Source organism: Halichoerus grypus, chromosome X (assembly GCF_964656455.1).
Source record: "Halichoerus grypus chromosome X, mHalGry1.hap1.1, whole genome shotgun sequence".
Taxonomy (NCBI): domain Eukaryota; kingdom Metazoa; phylum Chordata; class Mammalia; order Carnivora; family Phocidae; genus Halichoerus; species Halichoerus grypus.
In genome coordinates this window covers 23,006,870-23,027,623 of record NC_135727.1, presented here as the reverse complement: position 1 = coordinate 23,027,623, position 20,754 = coordinate 23,006,870, and the positions used below count along the sequence as shown (strand labels likewise).

At 35.3% G+C, this 20,754-nt stretch overlaps 1 pseudogene; it reads right to left on the bottom strand.

The window, feature by feature from the left end:
* Positions 1–20,754, bottom strand: part of LOC118528494 (actin-related protein T1-like) — a 70,831-nt pseudogene that overhangs the window by 9,175 nt on the left and 40,902 nt on the right.

Here is a 20,754-nt window from a genome sequence, read left to right as displayed (position 1 = left end):
AACATCCCTAATCTGAGGAAGGAAACAGACATCCAGATCCATAAGGTACAGAGAGCCCCCAAAAAATGAACCAAAAAAGGTATATGTCAAGACACATAAAAATTAAAATGTCAATTTTAAAAGCAGTGAGAGAAAAGAAAACAGTTATATATAAGGGAAATCTCATAAGGCTATCAGCTTATTTTTCAGTAGAAACTTTGTAGGCCAGAACGGAGTAGCATGATATACTCAAAGTGCTGAAAGGAAAAAAAAAAAAAAAAAACCTGCAGCCAAGAATATTCTATCCAACAAGGCTATATGCAGAATAAAAGGAGAGAGAAAGATTTTCCCAGACAAATAAAAGTTAAAGAAATTCATCACCACTAAACCAATTCTATAAGAAATGTTAAAGGGAATTATTTGAGTGGAAAGAAAAGGCCATAGTCAAGAATAAGAAAATTAAGAAAAGAAAAAAATTCAAAGGTACATACAAACATAATAAAAGTAGTAGATTAATCACTTATAAAACTAGTACAGAGGTTAAAGAAGAAAAGCAGTAAAATAAATTATATATAAAAATCAGCCAAGTGATTTACAAAATAAAAGGATGTAAAGTATGACATCATATACATTAAACATGGAGGAGGGTGATCATCATGCTAATAGAGACTGCTATAAACATAACATGTTGTATGTAAACCTAATGGTAACCACAGATCAGAAAGCTGTAATAGCTACACAAAAAATAAAGAAAAAGGAATCCAAGCATATCACTTAGAAAACTATCAAGCCACAAGGGATGAGTGCAAGAGAAGAAATGAACAGAGAAGAACTATAAAAACAATCATAAAACACGTAACAAAATGGCAATAGGTATACACCTATCAATAACTACTTTGAATGTAAATGCACTAAATGTTCCAGTCAAAACATATAGGGTGATGCAATTGATTTTAAAAAGCAAGACCCATTGATATGCTGCCTATGAGAGACTTATTTCAGACCTAAAGACACATGCAGACTGAAAGTGAAAGGATGGAAAAACATTTATCATTCAAGTGGAAGCAAAAAGAAAGCTGGGGTAGCAATACTTATATCAGACAAAATAGATGTTAAAACACAGACTGTAACAAGAGACAAAGAAGGACACTACATAATCATAAAGGGATGAATCCAACAAGAAGATAAAACAATTGTAAATATTTATGCACTTAATATTGGAGCATTAAAATACATAAAGCAACCATAAGAGACATAAAGGAAGAAATTGATGGAAAAAAATAATAGAAGGGATTTTAACATCCTACTTACATCACTGGATAGATCATCTAGACAGAAAATCAACAAAGAAACATTGGCATTGAATGACACATTAGGCCAGATGGATCTAACAGATACATTTAGAACATTCCATCCAAAAACATTGGAATGCACATTCTTTTCAAGTGGAACATTCTCTAGAATAGATCATGTTAGGCCACATAATAAGTCAAAACAAATTTAAAAAGATTGAAATCTTAGGGAAAAAAAAGATTGAAATCTTATCATGCATCTTTTCAGCCACAACGGTGTGAAACTAGAAATCAATCACAAGAAAATTTCTTAAAAGAACACAAATCCTTGGAAGCTAAATAACATGCTACTAAAAAATGAATGGGTTAACCAAGAAATCAAAGAGGAAATTAAAAAAAAGAGAGAGGTAAATGAAAATGAAAACACAATGGTCTGAAATCTTTTGGATGCAGCGAAATCTATTCTAACAGGGAAGATTATAGCAATACAGGCCTACTCCAAGAAGCAAAAACAAACAAACAAAAACCCACTCAAATAAAAACCTAATTTTATGCCTAAGGGAGTTAGAAAAAGAAGAAATAAACAAAGCTCAAAGCCAGTAGAAGGAAGGAAATAATAAATATTAGGGCAGAAAAAAATGAAATAGAGACTACTCTTAATCATAGGAAACAAACTGAGGGTTGATGGAGGGGAGGGGAGTTGGGGGATGGGGTAACTGGGTGATGGACATTAAGGAGGGCATGTGATGTAATGAGCACTGGGTATTATGTAAGACTGATGAATCACTGAACTCTACCTCTGAAATTAATAATACATTATATGTTAATTAATTGATTTTAAATTTAAAAATAAATAAATAAATATTGGAAAAAATAAACTGAGAAAATTAAAAAAAAAAAAAGAACTCCAACAAACAAAAGTCAAGGACCAGATGGCTTCACAGGTGAATTCTACCATCATCTAAAGAAGAGTTAATATTTTTTTTCTTAAACTATTACAATAAATTTTTAAAACAGGAAAAAAGTTCCAAATATATTCTACAAGGCCAGGATTACCCTGATACCAAAACCAAATAGAGACAATAAAGAAGGAAAACTATAGTCCAATATCTCTGATGAACATAGATACAAAAATCTTCAATAAAATATTAGCAAACCAAATCCAACAATATATTAAAAAATTCATCACAATCAAGCAGGATTTATTCCAGGCACCAAGAGTGGTCCAATATTCACAACTAAATCAACATGAAACATCATATTAACAAAAGAAAACATGAAAACCATATAATCACTTCAATAGATGCCAAAAAAGCATTTGACAATATACAACATCCATTCACGATAAAAACTTTCAACAAAGTAAGTTTAGGGGGACCATACCTCAACATAATAAAGGCCATATATGTAAAACCCACAGCTAACATCATACTTAGTGGTGAAAAGCTAATAGCTTTTTCTTTACGATTCAGGAATAAGAATGATGTCCACTCTCACCAATTCTATTAAACATATTACTTAAAGTCTTAGCCACAGCAATCAGACAACAAAAAGAAATAAAAGGCATTCAAATTGGTAAGAAGTAAAACTTTCACTATTTGCTGATGACATGATATATATACAGAAAACCATAAAGACTCCACCAAAAAAACTACTAGAACTGATAAATGAATTCAATAAATTCACAGGATACAAATTAATATACAGAAATCTGTTGAATTTCTATACACTAATAATGAAATAGCAGAAAGAGAAATTAAGAAAACAATCTCATTTACAATTGCACCAAAACGAATAAAATACCTAGGAATAAACTTAACCAATAAGGTGAAGGACCAGTACTCTGAAAAATATAAAACATTGATTAAAGAAATTGAAGATGACACAAATGGAAAGATATTGCATGCTCATGGATTCAAAGAATCAATATTTTTAAATGTTCATACTACTTAAAGCAATCAACAGATTTAATGAATCCCTATTAAAATATCAAGAATATTTTTCACAGAAGTAGAACAAATAATCCTAAAATTTGTATGGAACCACAATAAGACCCAAAATAGCCAAATCAATATTTAGAAAGAAAAACAAAGCTGGAGGAATCACAATACCAGATTTCAACATATATTACAAAGCTGTATTAATCAAAACAGTATTGTAGTGGCACAAAAATAAACACATAGATCAATGGAACAGAAGAGAGAGCCCAGAAATAAACCCACACATTTATGGTCAACTAATCTACAACAAATGAGTGAGAATATACAATGGGAAAAAGAGAGTGTCTTCAACAAATGGTACTGGGAAAACTGAACAGCTACATGTAAAAGAATGGAATGGGATCACTTTCTTACACCACAAGCAAAAATAAAATAAAAATTGATTAAAGAACTAAATATGAGACTGGAAACCAAAAAAAAAAAAAAAAAAATCCTTGAAGAAGACTTAGGAAGTAATCACTTTGACATCAGTCATAGAAACATTTTTATACAATTTTTCATATCTCCTTGGCAAGGGAAACAAAAGCTAAATTAAACTATTGGAACTAACCAAAATAAAAAGCTTTTGCTTACTGGAGAAAACCACCAACAAAACATAAAGACTGCCTACTGAATGGGAGAATATATTTAAAATGATATATTTGATAAGGAGTTAATATCCAAAATACATAAAGAACTTACACAACTCAACACTTAAAAACCTAATAATACAATTAAAAATGGGCAGAGGACATGGATAGACATTTTTCTAAGACACATGAAAAGATGTGTAACGGCAGTAATTATCAGGGAAATGAAAATCAAAACCACAATGAGATATCACCTCACATATGTCAGAATAGTTAAAAAACAAAACAAAACAACAAGAAATAACAAGTGTTGGTGAAGATATGGAGAAAAAAGAACTCTTGTACATTGTTGATGGGAATGCAAGTTGGTGTAGCCACTATAGAAAATAATATGAAGGTTCTTCAAGAAATTAAAAATAGAATTACCCATGTGATCCAGTAAATCCACCACTAAGAATTTACCTAAAGAAAAGGAAAACACTAATCCAAAAAAACATATGCACCTCTATGTTTATTATAGTACCACATACAATAGCCAAGATAAGGAAGTAACTCAAGTCTTCATCAATAGATGGATAAATGGATAAGGAAGATGTGAGATCTATATAATGTTAATATAATATAATCTATATATCTATATACATATTATGAGGAATATTATATATATAATGGAATACTACTCAGCCATAAAAAAAGAATGAAATTTTGCCATTTGCAATGACATAGATGGATCTAGAAGATATAATAAATACCAAGTGAAATAAGCTAGTCAGAGAAAGGCAAATATTATATGATTTCACTCATATGTGGCATTTTAGAAACAAAACAAAGGAACAAAGAAAAAAAGAGATAAACAAAACCAGACACTTAAATATAAAGAACAAACTGGTGGTTGCTAGAGGGGAGATGGGTGGGGGAATAGGTGAAACAGATGGAGTAAGAGTACATTTATCATGATGATCACTGACTAATGTACACAATTATTCAAACATTATAGTGTATACCTGAAGTGAATATAACACTGTATGTTAATTATACTGGAATTTAAAAAGTGAATAACGGAGGTAACCATTAAAAAGGAAAAAAAATGAAAATTTTAGAAATATAAAAATAAAATATAAATTACTAGATGGGGATTTTGGGGAATATGGTGGAATAGGAGAACCCCAAGCTCACCCTGAGCCACGTTTACAACTCAATATCACTCACATCAGAGTAAATAAACTGGAGAGTGACATGAAGTTCAGCAGAACAAACTCCACAACTAAATTTAGAGAAGAAACCACATTTGAGAGTTTAGGAAGGCCAGAAACAGTGGTCTGGAGCTGGCCACAGGAGGTAGGGAGCTGCAAGAACAGAGAGGGGAAAGCACCAGGGAGTCCACACAAGGAAATGAATCCCTATAACGTCTGGCCTTCAAAACCAGAGGGGCTGAAATCCATGATTTTATATAACCAGCAGGACTTGGAGCCTGGAGCATTAAAAGTCAGCTGACTCAGCACTGAGCAAGCTAGTAGGGCTAGGGATAGCTGGGACCCTGCCCTTAAAGAGATAACAGTCCACAGAGAGGCAACATAGAAGCCACAGCTTGCACAAAGCATGGGACAAACAGGAGCTCTATCTGCTTAAATGGATTTTGGAGCATGTTGGGGGACTTTTCTGGGAACAAAGGAGCTGACAGGTGCCATTTTCCTCCCCTGCCCCCCAGCATAAACACAGAGCTACCTGCGGGAAGTAGTGCTACACATACACTTGCTACCTAACCTGCTAGCAGTGTGCCCCACCTGAGTTCTTGTGAACACCTGCTCACTCCAAGCCTGCAGGCCTTGGTCCTGGGATCAAAGCAAAATTTTTTAGAGCCACATGTGACCATCCCAGCTGACAAGGACCAATGGCTGCTGCACACTGTGCCCCAGTTGCTGCCACTGCCACAAGCCTCACCCCTAGTGGCCACCAAGCTTCAGAGGATCCAGCCTAGGACTAGCAGCTCAGCACAAATTTTGCTAACTCCATGTGCACCACACCCAGTTGCCCCACACAGAGACACCCTGCATTCCAGGCCACCACCACTGTCTCCAGATACAGCTATCTTGCACACAGACACTACACCCTTCACACAGCTGCTGCGTGCCCCAGGCCACCACCATCTCTGTGCACTGTACTCCTGGCCACCACAGCCACTAACGCTTACCATGCCCATAGCCACCACTGTGCTGTGTCCTCGGTGGCCACCACACTTGGGGGATCTGGCCTAGGCTAGAAGCTCAGCACAACTTTTGCTAAAGCCTTGCTTGCAACCTGCCAAGCCACCACACACACAGACACCAGGCACTCCTGCCCTCTTCAACACTTCTGTGCCTCATGACCTGGCTGCCACCACTAGTGCACTTCCAGGATCTGGCCTAGACCTAGGGCTCATAGAAAATTTTGCTAACACCATAGCCCCTCCCCAGCCCTCCTGTGCCCTTGTCCCCTCAAAGCCAGCCTGCCTGAGTCTCACTGACACTGCAGAAAACAAGCACAGCCCACAACAGGCAGAGAGTCAGTGCCAACATCTGGAATGAAAGAAAAAGTGACTCAAACACAAAGGGTACAAGCAACACACATAGGAGACTCCCCTCAAGTGCCAGGTTCTAGTCTACAGAGACAGACACAGATAGGTAGAAAAAATGAGGAGACATAGGAATATATCCCAAATGAAAGAACAGGACAAAATTACAGCAGGAGATCTAACCAAAACAGAAATAAGTAATATGCGTGATAGAGAACTTAAATGATCATAAAGATATTCACTGGACTTCAGAAAAGGGAGGAGGATATCAGTGAGACCCTTGACAAAGAGATAAAAAATAACATATCAAAGATGAACTCAATAAATGAAATTAAAAATACAATAGATGGAATAAATAGTGGGCTACAAGAGGAGAGGAATGTATCAGTGACCTGAGAATAGAGCAATGGAAAGCAATGAAGCTGAACAGGTGAGAGACAAACAAATACTGCATGATGAGAATAAACTTAGAGAACTCAGTGACTCCAACAAGCATAATAACATTCACATTATATGTTTCCCAGAAGAAGAAGACAAAGGAGGCAGAAAATGCATTTGAAGAAATAATAGCTGAAAATTTCCCAAATCTGGAGACAGAAACAGAGATCCAGATTCAGGAGGCACAGAAATCCCCAAACAAATTCATCCCAGGAGGTCCACACCAAGACACACAATAATTAAAATGACAAGAAATAGTGATAAAGGAAGAATTTTAAAGGTTGCAAGAGAAAAGAAGATAGTTACATACAAAGGAAACCCCATGATGCTATCAGCTTATTTTTCAGCATAAATCTTGCAGACCAGAAGAAAGTGGCATGATATATTCAAAATGCTGAAAGTTAAAAATCTACATCCACTAATACTTATTCCAGCAAGGCTATTGTTCAGAATAAGAAGGAGAGAGAAAGAGTTTTGCAGAAAACAAGAGTTAAAAGAATTCATGACAAGTAAATCATCCTGACAAGAAATGTTAGGGGGGACTCTGTGAGTGGAAAACAAACAAAAATAAGTAAGAGAAAAAAATAGGAAGCACAAAAGCAAAAAAAAAAAAAAAAAAAAAAGTGTACTTATAAAAATCAGTCAAGAAAAGCACAAAATAAAATGATGTAAAATATGATACCAAATACCTGAAATGTGGAGGGTAGAAGAGTAAAGAATGGGTTCAAAACTAAGCGACCATCAGCTTAATATAAACTGCTATATGCAGAAGATGCTATATATAAACCAAATGGTAAGCACAAATCAAAAAACAGTAATAGATATGCAAATAATAAAGAGTAAGGGATCCAAATATATCAGTAAAGACTACCAGCAAACTATAAAAGACAGAAAGAGAAAAAAAGATCAGAGAAAAACTACAAAAACAAATAACAAAATGATGATAAATACATTATTTATCAATAATTACTTTGAATATAAATGGACTAAATGCCAAAATCAAAAGCCATAGGGTGCAAAGTAGAAAAAAAAAAGACCCATCTATATGCTGCCTATAAGAGACTCACTGCAGACCTAAAGGCACCTGCAGACTGAAAGTGAAGGGATGGAGAAACATATGTTATGCAAATGGATGTTGAAAGAAAGATGGAGTAGCAATACTTATATCGGACAAAGTGGACTTTAAAACAGACTGTAACAAGAGACAAAGAAGTACACTATATAATCATAAAGGGGACAATCCAACAAGAAGATCTAACAATTGTAAATGTTTATGCACCTAACATGGGAGCACCCAAATACATAAAACTGTAAGTAACAAACATAAAGGAACTAATTGATAGTAATATATTAATAGTAGAAGACCCTAACACCCCACTTACACTGATCAACAGACATTCAAACAGAACATCAGCAAGGAAACAGTGGCTTTGAATGACACACTGGATCAAATGGATTTCACAGATATAGTCAAAACATTCCATCCTAAAACAGCAGAATATACATGTTCTTCAAGTGCACATGAAACATTCTCCAGAATAGATCATATATCAGGCCCCAAAACAAGCCTCTCAAAATTCAAAAAGATTGAAGACATGCCATTCATTTTGTCTGACCACAACTCTATGAAACTAGAAATCAACCACAATAAAACATTTGAAAAGACCACAAATACATGGAGGTTAAGTAACATGCTACTAAATAATGAATGGGTCAACCAAGAAATCAAGAAGAAATAAAAAATACTTGGAGACAAACAAAGGAAAACACAATGACCAAAAAACTTTGGGATGCGACAAAAGCAGTTCTAAGAGGGAAGTTTATATGAATACAGGCTTACCTTAACAAGCAGGACATACCTCAAGCAAACAACCTAACCTCACACCTAAAGAAAACTAACAATAAGAAAACAAAACAAAACAAAAAAAACAGCAGAAGGAAGGAAATAATAAAGAATAGAGCATAAATAAATAATATATACAGTAAAGAAACAAAAAAAAAGAAAAAAACAAACAAAACCCAATAGAACAGATCAATGAAACTAAGAGCTGGTTCATTGAAAATATCAACAAAATTGATAAACTTCTAGCCAGACTCATCAAAAGAAAGGGGGGGACTCAAATAAACAAAATCACAAATGAAAGAAGAAAAATAACAACCAACAGCAGAGAAATTGTAAAAGAATATTATGAAAAACTGTATGCCAACAAATTAGACAGCTTAGAAGCTACAGATAAATTCCTAGAAACATATAACCTGCCAAATTTGAAGGAGGAAGAAATGGAAAATTTGAACAGAACAACTACCAGCAAGGATATTGAATCAGAAATCAAAAAATTCCCAACAAACAAAAGCCCAGGACCAAATGACATCAGAGACAAATTCTACAGAATATTTTTAATCTTGTTTTCCCTACCAAACATTTAAAGAAGAGTTAATACCTATTCTCTTCAAACTACTTCAAAAATAGAAGAGAAAGGGAAACCTAAGTTCATTCTATGAGGATAATATCAACCTAATACCAACGCCACATAAAGGTATCACCAAAAAAGAGAACTACAGACAAATATCTCTGATGAAAAAACATGCAAAAAATCTTCAACAAAATACTAGCAAACTGAATCCAACAACACATTTATAAAAAAAAAAAAAAAATCATTCACCAGGATCAAGTGAGATTTATTCCTGGGATGCAAGGGTGGTTTCATATCCACAAATCAATCAATGTGATACATCTTATCAATAAAAAGAATGATAAAACTATATGATAATTTCAATAGATGCAGAGAAACATTTGACAAAGTACAATATCCATTCATGATAAAAACCCACAACAAAGTAGGCTTAGAGGGAACATATCTCAAAAGACATGAATGGGTATTTCTCCAAAGAAGACATCTAGATGGCCAACAGACACATGAAAAGATGCTCAACATCACTTACCATCAGGAAAATATAAACCAAAACTGCAGTGAGATATCACTTCACACCTGTCAGAATGGCTAAATTCAAAAGCAAGCTATAATATGTGTTGATGAGGATGTGGAGAAAGAGAAACCAACTATTTTTTTAAGCATTTATTTATTTATTTTAGAGAGAGAGGGAGAAAGAGAGAGTACATGAGAGTGGGGGGAGGGGAAGAAGGAGAGAATCTTCAAGTAGACTCCCCACTGAGCACGGAACCTGATGTAGGGCTCAATTTCACAACCCATGAGATCATGACCTGAGTCGAAACCAAGAGCTGGATGCTTACCCACTGTGTGGCCCAGATGCCCTGAGAAAGAGGAACCCTCTTGAACTGTTGGTGGGAATGCAAGGTGGTATAGCCACTGTGAAATACAGTATGGAGGTTCCTCAAAGAGTCAAAATTAGAACTACCCCAGATCCAGCATTCACACTACTGGGTATTTATGCAGAGAATACAAAAACACTAATTCAAAGGGATATATGCACCCCAATGTTTATAGCAGCATTACTTACAATAGCCAAATTATGGAAGCAGCCCGAGTGTCCATTGATAGATGAATGGAATATTCTTCAGACATATAGAAGAATGAAATCTTACCATTTGCAATGACATCATAGAGCTAGAGAGTATAATGGTAAATGAAGTAAGTCAGTCAGAAGAAGACAAATACCATATGATTTCATTCATATGTGGAATTTAAGAAACAAAACAACTGAGCAAAGGAGAAAAGAGAGAAAGAGAGACAAACCAAGAAACAGACCCTTAACTATAGAGAACAAACTGATGATTACCCAGAGGGGAAGTTGCAGGGGGAGGGGTGAAATAAGTGATAGGGATTAAAAAGTGCACTTGTGGTTATGAGCACTGGCTGATGTATGGGATCTGTTGAATCACTTTATTGGACAGCTGAAACTAATATAACACTGTATGTTAACTATACTGGAATTAAAATAAAATAAATAAAAATTACTAGATGGATTTAGATGGATAATGTTGACAGAGCAAAGAGCCTATAAACTTGAAAATTAGTAAATAGAATTAATGCAACCTAAAATGGAAAAAAAAATCTGATGGAAAAAATAATCAGAGCCTCAGGAGACTGTAAGACAGTGACAAAATATCTAACATAGTTGTAATTGACATTCCAGAATGAGAGGAGGGAGAGATAGGAAAAAAATAATTGCTTGACAAAAAAAATGTATTAGTATTTCAAAAATTTAATGACAAAGGTATATTTAGAGATTTAAGAAGGTTAGAGAAGGCAACCAGATACACACAATGAAAAATATCTCTAAGCACATTATAGTCAAGTAGCTAAAGAAAAAAAAAAAAAAGAAAATCTTGAAAGCATAGAAAAATGGCACAGTAAATTCAAGGAAAGAATGATTCTAATGACCACTGATATTAGAAACAATGTGGACCAGAAGAGAGGAGGAAAACATCTTTAAGATACAGAAAAAAAATACCTTCAACCTGGTATTCTATATCTGGTGTAAATATAATTCAAAAATAAATGTGTACAAAACTAAACATACTCCTACCACACAAACCAGCAGTCTCACTTCTTGGTGTTTATCCAAGAGGGGCGGGAACCCTTTTTGCAGAGAGAAGACCGGAATTGAAGAAGAGAGAGGGAGAGAGAGATTGGTGTATTGGGTTCACGCAAGGAAACAGTCCCTCAAGACCATTGACTGGGAAATAGGGATGAACTGACTATGGCAAGTATTTTGCAAACAGTGGACCTCAAATTCTGAGGTTTTAGAAGTCCATGCCATTTGCCAGAGTCAAGCCTGGCAGGCAGTGGTGCTCCTGGGGAGAGGGAGGGCAGAGGCCTGGGAGCAGACAGTGGACAGAGTGGAGTGGGGATCCCCTGGGTCACAGTGGGAGAGAACGTTCCCCTTCCTGGAGTATATTTGGAAGAGGGCATATTGCCTCTCCAAGGACAAGTGACACGGAGGGCACCCTTGAATGGCCATTCAACAGCAGGGACACCCAGAGGGTAGATAACCTGGTTGCAGCTTTTTGCTGTGCTTCACCATATACTCCAGGTACCTGTGCAGCCCAGCTACTGCTTTTCTGGGACAGAACGGCACTGGGTGCAGCACTAAGAGGCTCTCCTCCGGGAGAGGGGAGCAGGTCTGTGCCTTGCTGGGTCCTTTAAGATTTGGAGATTTGAATCCCAGCTGTGCACCAGAGATAAAACACAAAACTGTGGTGCCAGACATGCCATAGGCCCGGACACAGGGTGAGGGCAGGGATCTGATGGAAGGCTGGGATATAGGAGGGGAGATTGTTCGCTTTTATGTGTGGGCTTCCTGAACAGTAGTGGGTGTGGGTTACCCTCCCCTGGATGACAGGGCGGGGTGACACCATCTTCCACCCTCCTAACACCTCCACCCCAGCCCACCAGCATATGGGACTTCAGTGAAACACACAGCAACCCCAGTGGGAGCTGCTTACACCAAACCCCAAAACCCCACCCTCATGGCATGGGGCACCCCTGCAGGGTGGGGAGGCTGTGTTGGTCCTCTGAGGGAGAGGTCCATTGTAGTGGCTCACAGTCAGACCTGCCCTAGTTAAGATGTTCCCCCCTCCCCCGGTGGCATGCACCAAAGTCTACTGAACATAGAGTGTTCCAAAGCATCAGCTTCAGTTATAGTGGAAATAAGACCAGGCTGGCTTTCTTTCTTTTTCTTTTTCTTTCTTTTTCTTTCTTTTTCTTTCTTTCTTTCTTTCTTTCTTTCTTTCTTTCTTTCTTTCTTTCTTTTCTTTCTTCCTTTCTTTCTTTCTTTCTCTCTTTCTCTTTCTTTCTCTCTTTCTCTTTCTTTCTTTCTTCCTTTCTTCTTTCTTTCTTTCTTTTTCTTTCTTTCTTTCTCTTTCTTTCTTTCTTTCTTTCTTTCTTTCTTTCTTTCTTCTTTCTTTCTTTCTTTCTTTCTTTCTTCTTTTTTCCTTTTTTCTTTGGCATCAGGCTTATAGTTTTTTTTGTTGTTGTTTACTTTTTCTCATTTTTTGGATCAGGTTTCATTTTTATTTCTTTTTTTCTTTGTTTCTTTTTCTTTGGAGTCAGGCCAAATTGCTTTTTTTGGTTCCTTTTCTTTTCTCCTTTTTTGGATCAGGCTTTTTTTAAAAATCAGGCTTATTTTAACAAACAAATCAAAGCACACCTAGTTAAAGATCCAAACATTCCCCACTGCAAGCAGGGAGGAACTCTGCAGAGGACTGACCTGTGTCAAAGAGCAGCCAAAACACAGTAGTAGAGTGCACACAGCATACACCAGAAACACTTCCTGAAGTGCCAGGTCCTGGGTAGTAAATTACCCCTTTTTAATATAGCATTACTCTCAGGAGCAGGGAACATAACAAGTTTTCATAACATGCAAAAGGCAGAAACCTAGACATAATGATAAGACAGAGGAGTTCTCCCCAAAAGAAAAATCAAGAAGAAATCACAGCCAGGGTTTTGCTCAAAACAGATATAAGCAATATATCCAAACAAGAATGTAGAACAACAGTCATAAGAATACTAGCTGGGCTTGAAGAAAAGCATAGAAGACACCAGAGAAACCCTTGCTGCAGAGATAAAAGACCTAAAAACTAGTCAGGCCAAAATAAAAAATGTTATAACTGAGATGCAAAACTGACTGGATGTAATCACAGGGAGGACGGAAGAAACAGAGAAATGAATAGGTGATATAGAAGATAAAATTATGGAAAATAATGAAGCCAAAAAGAAGAGGGAAAGAAAACTCTTAGATCACAAATATAGACTCAGGGAACTCAGCGATTCCACAAAGCACAATAATATCTGTATCATAGGAGTCCCAGAAGAAGAAGAGCAGGGGAAAAGGGGACAGAAGGTTCATTTGAACAAATTATAGCTGAGAACTTCCCTAATCTGGGGAAGGAAACAGGCATTCAAGTCCAAGAACCACAGGGAACTCCCCTCAAAATCAACAAAAACAGATCAATAACTATATCATTCTAGCTACATTACATTGTGAGAAAGTCAAAACTAGGAAACAATAAAAAGGTTAGTGGCTGTCAAGGATTAAGGAGCAGGGAAGAATGAATTAGATGGAACACAGAGGATTTTTCAGGCAGTAAAGTTATTCTACATAATACTAAAACGGTGGATACATATCTTTATGCATTTGTCAAAACCCATAGAATTTACAACACCAACAAAGACTGAACACTAATGTAAACTATGAACTGTGAGTGATAAGGGTGTATTAATGTGGTATTATCAATTCTAAAAAATATAATACTGTGGTGCAGGATGGTGTTAGTGATAGAGATTGTGCACATTTGGGGGGCAGGAAGTATATGGGAACTCTTTGTACTTTCTGCTCAATTTTACTGTGAACCTAAATTTGCTCCCCAAAAAAGTCTATTAAAATTTAAGTAAATGTGGGGCGCCTGGGTGGCTCAGTTGGTTAAGCGACTGCCTTCGGCTCAGGTCATGATCCTGGAGTCCCTGGATCGAGTCCCGCATCGGGCTCCCTGCTCAGCGGGGAGTCTGCTTCTCCCTCTGACCCTCCCCCCTCTCATGCTCTCTGTCTCTCATTCTCTCTCTCTCAAGTAAAATAAAAAAAAAAAAATCTTTAAAAAAAAAAAAAAAATTTAAGTAAATGTGAAGTAAAGACATTAAAAAAAAAAAAGACAATAAGGTGTCAGGTGTCCTGCACTAAAAAAAAAAAAAATGCCAAAGGAAATTCTTCAGGCTGAAACACTATAATAACATGAAAACTTAGATGTCCTGGAAGGGGAAAAGGCATCAGAAATAGTAAATATCTGGACAAATATAAGAAAGTATGTTTACTTTTAAAAATGTTGAAAAGTATAGAAATTACATTATTCTCTAATGTATTTTAAAATAAAAGATTTAATACAAGATTGAAATAGATTTATATGTACTGCATATGAAAACTACTGGAAGGAATGAGGTTGGGGTTAAATAGATATATCAAGTTGCAAGATTTCTATATTTCATGTGAAGCAATACAATATTCTGTAAACTGTGAACAGTTAATGATATATATTATAATACCTAGATCAACTTATAAAAATAAAGTATAGCTAAAAATTAAATAGCTATTTTAAAACAATTTAAAGTTGTTCTAATAATGCAGAAGAAGGCCAGAAAGGTAGAACAGAGAAATACATAACTGAGAGGGAAATACATAACAAAATGTTAGACCTAATTCAACCATTCTAATAATTAAACGAAATGGTAAATAGCTAAACCCTCTAATTAGAAGGCACAGAATATCAAAGTAGATTTTAAAAATACCCAAGTATATGATCTCTATAAGGACAGCACTTTCAGTGTAAAGTCACAGAGATGTTAAAGATAAATGGTAAATAAAGATATACCACACAAAAAACTATCATAATAAGGTGGAAGTGGCTATGTTAACATCAGACAAAATAGAGCATGAAATATGTATGACCTGAGGTAAAGATTACAGTTCATAATAGAAGACAAATTATCAAGAAGATATCACAATAATAAACATCTATGCATCTATCAACAGATCCTCAAAGTATATAAGGTAGAAATTCAGAAAATTAAAGGATATTTTACACCATTCAATCAGCAATTCATGGAACAACTAGCCTAAAAGTCAGTAAAGACAGATAACTTGAACAATGCTGTCAGTGACTTTAACTTAGGTGACACACCAACCAACAACTAAAAAAATACACATTCCTAGCAAGTGCACATGGTAAGTTCACCAAGATAGATTTTATGCTGGGTCATAAAATTAATCTCAATAAATTTAAAGAGATTAAATTCAGACCCAAGGTGTTCACTTACCACAATGGATTTACATTAGAAATTAATAAAAATAATACATCAAGAGAACCCCCGGTTATTTAGAAACTAATCATCACACTTCTAAATAATCCACAAATTAAAGTAGAAACTATTTTGAACTTTTTGATATAGAAAATGTAGTATATCAAAAATTATGAGATGCTTCTTAAGCAGTAAATTAGAGGGAGATTTATAACTTTAAAATTTATATTAGAAAATAAGAAATATCATATTATAAGTATAATTTAATCTAACAAATATAACCTATATATCTGATATATGTATATACTATTTACATTATATTACTTTATATTAGAAAATTAGAAATAAAACCAGATGACTAATATTGCACTTCAAGAAGACAGAAAATGAAGAAAAACAAAATGAATCAAAGCAAGTAGAAAGAAGGAAATAATAAAGATGAGACCAAAATTAAATTTTTAAAAACTGAAATCAGGCAAAAATAGAGAAAATTATCAAAGCCAAAAATTGTCATAAAAAATCGACAAAATCAATAAACACCCATAAAAGGATCAAGACAAAAAGAGGAAGAACCCAAAACACCTATATCAGGAATGAAAGAGTGTTATAATTACAGACATAATAGGTATTAAAAGGATAAAAACAGACTATGATAGTTAAGTCAGGTATGATGGTACAATAAAAAGTGCCAGGGATCCATCTCTCCACCTGAACAACTACACTGGCAGAAATGATCTGAAGTGACTATTTTGGAATTGTGGAGTTAATTTGAATGCTTGTAGCTTCAGGAGAAAGATAGGTTGGGGAATTAATTAATGCTGGTAGATTTCAGCCTTCAGTATGGAAGTGAATACCCATCCCCCACCATCCCAGCTCCATGTCTGGTAGTCTTAAGAACAGCAACTTGTTTCTGGTGCAGCTTGCTGAAGCCAGAGTGGGCAATAAGAACCTCATCCTTCCAAATACTGGGATACTTGCTCTGATTTTAGATTGCTGTTTGTTATCATTAACATAACATAATAATAAAAAAAAATTGAAAAAAATAAATTAAAAATAAATTAAAAAAAAAAAAACGTATAAGCACACCATGAGAGACTATGGACTCTGAGAAACAAACTGAGGGTTCTAGAGGGGAGGGGGGTGGGGGGATGGGTTAGCCTGGTGATGGGTATTAAAGAGGGCATGTATTGAATGGAGCAGTGGGTGTTATACGCAATCAATGAGTCATGGAACACTACATCAAAAACTAATGATGTAATGTATGGTGATTAACATAACATAATAAAATTTAAAAAATGTAAAATAAAAAAAAAGTATAGGCACAGAAGTGAGATACCATTGTTTTAACCCCCACTAGCTGAAGAAACTTCCAAGAGATTTAAAGGCACAAGGCCTATTTTCTGAACATTAAAAAACTGCATATATGGAGAAATTAAAAAATCCACCATGCAGGGATGCCTGAGTGGCTCAGTCGGTTAAACATCTGTCTTTGGCTCAGGTCACGATCCCAGGGCCCTGTGATTGAGTCCTGCTTTGGGCTCCTTGCTCAGCAGGGAGCTTGCTTCTCCCTCTCCCTCTGCTGCTCCCCCTGCTTGGCTCTCTCTCTCTCTCTCTCTCTCTCTCTGATAAATAAATAAATAAAATCTTAAAAAAAAATCCACCATGCAAAACCAGGGAAAGATATAAGCTCAGGAAAGACTTTTGAGGACCTTCAGCTTTCACATTAGTTTGTTCCCTGGCACATAGACTAAAATAATTAAAAAAGACAGCAAGCCCTGGAGAGGGGATAGAATCTCATTTTCAGTGTCACCACATTATAAGATTCAAATGTCCAGTTTCCAACAAAAACAAAAATTCACAAGATATATAATAAAAGAGGAAAGCATGACCCATTCAAGTGAACAAAATAAATCAACAGAAAATGGGCCTGAGGAAGTATAGATGTAGAACTTAGAGAACAGTTGTAGAATAAAACAGCCCCTTTTAAGCTGATATCAGCTTAAGTTTGATTGCATACAAAAACTCTACCCTTTCCCCCCTTGTATCTTTTTCATGTCACAATTTATCTCTTCTATATTGTGTATTTGTTAACAAATTATAGTAGCTATAGTTATTTTAAACACTTGTGTCCTTTAACCTTATTACTATAGCTAAGTGTTTAACACATCATCTTATAGAATTAGAATTTTCTAAATCTGACTTTATATTTACTTTTACCAATGTATTGTATCTTGGTATGTTTTCATGCTACTAATTAGTGTCTTTGCATTTCAGCTTGAAACACCCGTTTCTGCATTTCTTGTAAAGCAGGTCTAGTCATGATGTATTTAATTAGCTTTTGTTTGTCTGAGAATGTCTTTGATTTTCCTTAATTTCTATAAGATAATGTTGATGGATGGAGTATTCTTAGTAGATAATTTTTTTTAAACACTGAATCCACCATTCCATTCTCTCCTTTTCTTTTAAGGTTTCTGAGGAGAAATTCACTGATAGCCTAATCAAGTTTCCTTTCCAGTTTACAATATTTTTTTCTCTTGTTGTTGGGATTCTCTGTCTTTGATTTTTGATAGTTTCATTACAATGTTTCTTAGAGAAGGTAATTTTTAATTGAAATAATGAGATAATATATTAACTACATGAACTTGGACATCCAAGTCTCTCCCCAGACTTTGGAAGTTCTCATCTGTTATTTCTTTAAATAAATTTCATCTTCCCCCTTCTCCCTCTCTTCTCCTTCTGGCAATCCAATGATTCTGATATTCATTTTTTTTTATGGTGTCCATGGATTATGTACTCTTTCTTCATTCTTTTTCTTTGTTCTCCTCAGACTGGGTTTTTTCAAAATTCCTATTCTCTAATTCACTGATTCTATCATCTGTTTGTTCTATGCTGTTGTAAATGCTCTTTATTATGTCTTTTTTTAATTTCATTCATTGAGTTATTCAGCTCAAGAATATCTGTTATTTTAGGATTTCTCTTTGTTAAATTTCTAATTTTTTTCTGTATGTTCTTTTAAATATTGGCTCTAGTTACACAATTTTATCTAAAAGTAGTACACCCTATGATTTAGTATTTATTAGAGAAAAATTTTATACTATAGTGCCATGTTTATATTTTGCAAACAATGCTTTGGTTAAAACAAAAGATTTTTTCTCATTATAACCTTGATATTTGGGATTTTAATATCTATTAAGAGCATAGTTTAAAATTTTTCTGAAACCAATCCTTTTGCAATAGAGGTACTTTCCCAATTGTTAATTTAAACCATTAAATTTGGGGAGAATCATGTTTTTACATGTAATGATTAGGAAATGCTGCAGCTGGAGGGAAGTTTCAAAGACATTTATGTATGCTCTTGGTGCAGCAGAACTTGTTCTAAGCTGTACATATTCTCTATGTATATAAAATATACAGTCTTAGAACTCTGTATATCCATGGCAAGAAAGTAAATAACACACTTAATTTTTAAAAGTATGGAGCAACTCATACAGCAATTCAGTAATGTGGCAGGATACAAAATCAAAGCACAGAAATCAGTTGCTTTCCTATACGCTAACAATGTAACTGTAGAAAGAGAAATTAGGGATTCAATTCCATTTACAATAGCACCAAAAACCTTAAGATACCTTAGAATAAACTTAACCAAAGAGGTAAAGGATCTATACTCTAGAAAATACAGAACACTTATGAAGGAAATTGAAGAAGACACAAAAAGATGGAAAAATATTCCATGCTCATGGATTGGAAGAATAAACATTGTTAAAATGTCTATGCTGCCCAGAGCACTCTATACTTTCAATGCCATCCAGATCAAAATACCAATGGCCCCATCCCTCCCACCCCCCACCACTCCAGCAACCCTCAGTTTGTTTCCTGAGATTAAGAATTCCTCATATCTGGGTGATAGATATTGGGGAGGGTATGTGCTATGGTGAGCACTGTGAATTGTGCAAGATTGTTGTATCACAGATCTGTACCTCTGAAACAAATAATACATTATATGTTAAAAAAAAAAGAAGAAGAAGATAGCAGAAGGGGAAGAATGAAGGGGGGGAAATCTGAGGGGGAGATGAACCATGAGAGACGATGGACTCTGAAAAACAAACTGAGGGTTCTAGAGGGTAGCAGCGTGGGAGGATAGGTTAGCCTGGTGATGGGTATTAAAGAGGGCACGTTCTGCATGGAGCACTGGGTGTTATACACAAATAATGAATCATGGAACACTACATCAAAAACTAATGATGTACTGTATGGTGATTAATATAACATAATAAAAAAAAAATACCGAGCATTAAAAGTTAACCATCATTAATTAAAACTTAAAAAAAAAATACCAATGGCATTTTTCAAAGTGCTGGAACAAACAATCCTAAAATTTGTATGGAACCAGGAAAAACCCCAAATCGCCAAGGAAATGTTGAAAAAGAAAAACAAACCTGGGAACATCATGTTGCCTGATTTCAAGATACATTACAAAGCTGTGATCACCAAGACGGCATGGTACTGGCACAAAAACAGACATATAGATCAATGGAACAGAATAGAGAGTCCAGATATGGACCCTCAACTCTATGGTCAACTAATCTTCAACAAAGCAGGAAAAAATATGCAATGGAATGAAATCTCTTCAATAAATGGTGCTTGAAAAATTGGACAGCTATATACAGAAGAATGAAACTCCACCATTCTCTTACACCATACACAAAGATAAACTCAAAATGGATGAAAGACCTAAATGTGAGACAAGAATCAATCAAAATCCTAGAGGAGAACATAGGCGGTAACGTCTTCTACATCAGCCACAGCAACTTCTTTCAAGACACATCTCCAAAGGCAAGCGAAACAAAAGTGAAAATGAACTTTTGGGAGTTCATCAAGAAAAAAAGCTTCTGCACATCAAAGAAAACAGTCAGCAAAACAAAGAGGCAACCCACGGAATGGGAGAAGATATTTGCAAATGACAATAAAGACAAAGGGCTGATATCCAAGATCTATAAAGAACTTCTCAAACTCAACCCCAAAAAAAACAAATAATCAAGTCAAAAAATGGGCAGAAGACACGAGCAGTCACTTCTCCAAAGAAGACATACAAATGGCTAACAGACACATGAAAACATGTTCATCATCATTAGCCATCAGGGAAATTCAAATCAA